The following is a 5,611-nucleotide window of genomic DNA, read 5'->3' as shown; positions in this document are numbered from 1 at the left end:
GCCATGGTGGTTGAGGCTGAGGTGCTCCCCGGCAACGCGATGGACAACGCTGTGATGCGCGTCATCAACAGGGTTGAGTACACCTTTGGTGCATGGCGCTTGGGCACCGCGGATCAAGAAAGGCATGTTAGCGCCGACATGTTGCAACTCGTCGCACAACATGATTGATGGCGCGCCGCAGAGCAAGCTAGGAGTGTCCGCGCCAATAGGCCGCGGCTCGCCGCACGATGAGACCGTTGGAACACCGCAAAGCGAGAGGCGCGCCGCACAGCAAGAGCGGATCCATCGGCACTTACCTGCTGTCGACACGGCGTCGCAGTTGAATACACATCCCGTCAGTACCCCCATTCCTTGCTAGGAATGGGCAGAGGCCCTCAACGGCGTACTTGCACCAAAGGCCGGCCACGCCGTACTTGCACCGAACGCCCGCCGCACCGTTCGCATGGGTGGCGCCGTTCGCCTTATTCGCGGCCTGATGGATGCCAACGCGTTGGTCCATAGGCTCGACCGCCTCCTTGGCCCAGGTGTCCACCTGGGCGCAGTAGAGGAACATGGTCGTCACATCCTCGAGCTGGTGATCTCTAATGAAATACCCAACTTGAAGCTCGAGATCATGCTCTAGATGTACCATGAGCGTGTCGACCGCTTGGACGAACACATGCACGAGTTCTGGTAGAGCCAAGAGCTACCGTAGGCAAGGGCTGTTGGTCATGGTCTCATGGACACGTTTTATTTTGTTGAGTCGTTTCGACGTGGATAGATATGTATTCACGACAATCATAGTATTGCTCTGTTTCAATGTGTGTACTCCATTTTCTGTTCTTATATGTTCTGTTTCTGTGGATGATAACAACTAGATTCAATTTAGTATACAAAACAAATAGAAAATGGAATTCTTAATATATATATATATATTAATTGCTCATTAGTTCATCACATAATATATATATACGTGTATATATATATATATATATATATCTATTATGCTAATATTAGCAGAATAACTATTCCGATAACACTTCCGCACTGCATGCTCAACGTGTGTGCATTGCTCTTTCAGTAGCAGGCTACTGCAATAGAGACTAGTGAACTTCGTGTCGGAAAAAACTGCACGTGGTGTTTTTTGGTACCTTTTTCGCTTTAATTTTTTAACAATTTATTGGAACAAGACGTGTAATATACCATTGAGAAGCTATGGATTAGGCACAACTTCACCATGTTGAACAATTTTCGAGATTCTTAACGGTTTAAGAGCAGTTTTGAAAATGGTGCGGCGCATGACGAGTGGCAGGATGCGTTTTTTCACGTTTTTTTCTAAACCACTCGCCGGAATGAAGCAAATGATACACCGTTAGAAAGATATCCTCGAGGCGCATCTCTTTCATACCTATTATTTCTCTAATTCATTACGGTTTAAGAGCAGTTTTAAATTTAGTAAATCGGGGAATTCTGTTTTTTTCGAATTTTTAACAATTTTCGTACTGCTTTCGCTCTAGTTTTTGAACCGTTTGTCGAAACAAGGCATGTGATAGACCGTTGGAAAGCTACGAACAAGGGACAACTTTCATATGTTGAATTTTTTTTGAGATTCCTTGCGGTTTTTTGTTAATTTTATAAAATTATGCAGCTGATGACGAGAGTCAGTGGCCGTTTTTCGTGAAATTTTCACAAACGACTGGTCGAAATGATTCAAATTATACGTCGTTGGAAAGATATCGACGAGGCACAACTTTTTCATGTAAAACACTTCTGCTAATTCCTTACGGTTTAAGATCAGTTTTGATTTTACGGAAATGCGGACACTCTGTTTTTCGCGGACCCAAAGTCGACGAAGGGAAATGCATTGGACAGATAAACGCACTGCTTCATACTGAAAACCGCACTGCGTCAGATGGGCAAATGAGCTGCATCATTTTTGTTGTTGAACCAAAATTTTCTTAGACGAGGAAGTGGAGTGTACTTCACATCGGGTCTAAGTGAACCACATCAAGTGAAAAATGAACTGAGACATGAGTCTAAGTGAACCATATGATTTTTTTTAAAAAAGATCATAGGCCCAAGTGGGCCATATTATCAATGTTAGTATGCTACATTTGATGAGAAAGCACACTACAATGTCGTGAGAGAGGACTACACACGATTCTTTTTGTTACTTTTTAAACAAAAAGAGATGCATAGTAAAGTGGAGTGAACCTCTAAAAACCAAAAGAGACGTTCATAGTGCAGTGGAGAGAACCTCTCCACACAATAAAACTGAACCTCTTCTCTCCACACAATAAAACTAAACCTCTCTGGACAAACGTGAACCTCTCGACACAGTTCTTTTGCACATCTCCAATGTATTTTGAGGGGGATCTATCTGAAGTGCGATATATATAACAGTAGTGCACTTCATGTGGGCTGGATCCCCCAAGAGTTGAGAGCACTAAAACGCATGTTTATTTTTGAGTTTAACCACACACATTTTTATAGCAATGAACTGCAACAAATGACATTCAGAGTTCTTTTACAAACTACACCAAATGGTATTCAAAGTTCTTTTACATTGAACTGCATCTTTCAACAAAAAACTTTGAGCAACGGGCTATCCAACAAAACTGCACCACTATATTTTTCCTTGCAAACAATCATCAAATGATTACCAATATCAAAAAGAATAGTGGATTGCATTTTTCTATTTTGATTTCTATACTGAAAACACAAAAATAGTAAACTTCATCCACCAATTCTGTTTTTTTCAAGATTTGCAGCCCGTGCAAAGTCATGGATGTGGCAAAATTCTGTTTTTGGCCGCTGGGGCTCTATAATGCACGCATGCACGGGGGGAGGTGGACCACAAGCACAGCCGGCAGACCGCACACATATGGCCTACGCACCGCACGAGCACATTGCATGAACTGCGTGAAGGCTAGGGGTGGTGGTCCTCCTCATCTCTCCTAGAGGAGACCGGCGACAAGCCGAACAGTAAGGAGCCACCAACGAGAACAAGAAGCCTTGATATTTGGTGGGACACCAGTGAGCAGAGGAGTCAACGGGAGCTCCCCGTGCACCAATCCAGAGCTCGGTCGAGGGCTCAGATCCGTCACTCGCCGCAGTCCAGGTGGACCCTGGTTGTTTCCCCCAACCTCCACGGTGGCCTGACGCGGGTGGTGGCCGACATGTACTATGTCGCGCCGTCACGGTGGACTAGAGGTTGGAGCAGAGGCTCGCGGCCGTGCCGTCAGGCTTGATCGGGGGCGGGGGCGTCGTGGACTACGTCGTGGAGGCTGGATCCGGCAGGAGGTCGACTGGATCCGGCCGCGGTGGTGCAGCAGGAGGTTACCCAGGGGGGCTGTGGATCCGTCCACCATAGTGCAGAAGGTGGTCAACGCCCATGATGCTCGCGGCAGGGGCACGATGGCAGCCTATGGTGGGCCGGCCGTGGCAGATCGGCTGCTGGCGCGCTCCATGGTGGTGGGCGCGTGGCGCAATGGGAGGGATGTAGGACGGCGGCTAGGGGGAGGGAGGTGGCGCGGCGACGCGGGGGAGGGAGGTGGTGCTGTGGCGTGGTGGTGGGAGGTAGTGCGGGGTGGGGTGGGCGCAGCCCCGGCTAAAGGAAGGAGGTGGAGGGGAAAGGTCTTGGGTGGAGGACGTGGAGAGGTGGAGGGATTGTCGTCGTGGTCGTGCGGGAGGCGGGTTGGGGTGTTATTAGAATAAGGATTTTTTGTTAGCAGAATAACTCTTAGGGGGTGTTAGCAGAATAGACCCACCCTATATATATATATACATAAACACTATTCTGATCACAGGATCAGAATAATATTCTGATCACAACATGAACTTCCTGAGTAACGCGTCTGACCTTCCCCGAGTACTAGGTTGAACTTCAGCTAAAAGGTGTCCAGATGGGGCTTGCGATATACCGTTGGATAGCTATGGACATCAGTATCATGACCCAAGTTAAATTTTTGGCAAAATGTAAGCGGTTTAAGAGCAGTTTTGAAAACCATTTTTTCTTCAAACAAAAAAAGTGAATCGTATTTTCGATCGCATTTTTAAACCGTTTATCGGAATGAGACAAATAATATGGCGTTGGAAAGCTGCTGCAAAACCACTCCTTCCACATGTTGAAAGTTTTCTCTAATTCCCTACAGTTAAAGAGTAATTCGGAAAATTATAAAATTTTGCAAACCGAACACCCGAGTTCGTATTTTTGACGCCATTTCTAAAAAGCTAATCCAATTAAGGAAAATAATATGGCGTTGGAAAGCCTATGAAAATGAGCTACTTTTTAATATTAAAAGTGTTTTCTAATTTTGAATGGTTTAAAAGTAATTTAGAAAACGGTACAAGTTCCACCGAGTTCGTATTTTCGAGCTAATTTTTTAACCGTACGTCCAAATGCAGCAAATAATATGGCGTTGGAAAGCTTGAAGAAATGTGAAACATTTTTGTATATATTATTTCTCCTAATTCATTACGGTTTATGTCAGTTTTGAAAATGGTTAAAAACGTATTTTTGCCGTAATTTCTACAAACTTTATCAGAATGGGGCAAATAATATACCTCTAAAAAGCTACGGAAAATACGAAACTTTTTCATGTTGATGGTTTTCTCTGAATCCTGGCCGTTTTCAAGTAATTTCGAAAATGGCGAGATCGTTCGTTCTGCCTTTATCGCGAAACAGATTCTTCGAAAATGCACCGCGTGAAGAACATGAACTTCTTGGCATGTCTACTTGAACTTCACTCTGTTTTTCACGTGTTTTTTTCTCGTAGCTCTCCATCCACTGCTCGTAACTCTCCATCCACTCATCGGAATTAAGCAAGTGATATACCAGTGGAAAGCTGCTATAAACACGCAACTTTCCCGTGTTGATCATTTTTTCATAGTCGCGACAATTTTAAAAGTTTTTCATCTAATATTCATTCAGTGTAGTACGTGAACTTCCTGCTGTTTTTACGTTGAACTTCTGTGACGTATTTTTCATTTGTAATTTTCGCATCCATTCGTCAAGTGTTACACAAATGGTATTTCTTTTGTATAAACCTCTCTCACAATATTTTTTAAATTTTCTACGACGGAGGACTTGAACTTATATCAACAAACTTTTAGTCTTTGCTTTTTTTATTCTTTTTAATACAAAATGCACACCGTGTAGTATGTGAACTTCTGGCAGTTATCAATCTAAACTTCTCTCAGTTACATGAAAATATATGAGTTTTTTATGAATTTTTAGTCTGATTTTTAATCCTTTTTTATGAAATTTTGAAGCGCTCTATTTTTAATAGTTGAACTTCTTGTTATTTTATTTTTGAACTTCTTGTTTTCATTCTTTAATAATGAGGAAAATCAGAGTTTTCTATAATCATCGAACTTCTCCATCTTTTTAATATGGACTTCCTGGTTTTTTTCTTAATCCTTTTTTATGAAATTTTGAAGCACTCTAATTTTAAAAGTTGAACTTCTTGTTTTTTATTTTTGAACTTCTTGTTTCCATTCTTTAATAACGAGGAAAATCTGAGTTTTCTATAATCATAGAACTTCTTCATCTTTTTATTATGGACTTCCTGGTATTATTTCTTAATAATTTTTTATGAAATTTTGAGGAGCTGTATTTTTAAAAGTTGAA

This window comes from Triticum dicoccoides, chromosome 3A (assembly GCF_002162155.2).
Source record: "Triticum dicoccoides isolate Atlit2015 ecotype Zavitan chromosome 3A, WEW_v2.0, whole genome shotgun sequence".
Lineage (NCBI taxonomy): Eukaryota > Viridiplantae > Streptophyta > Magnoliopsida > Poales > Poaceae > Triticum > Triticum dicoccoides.
The sequence above is the reverse complement of the archived record's forward strand: the minus strand, read 5'-3'. Positions refer to the sequence as shown.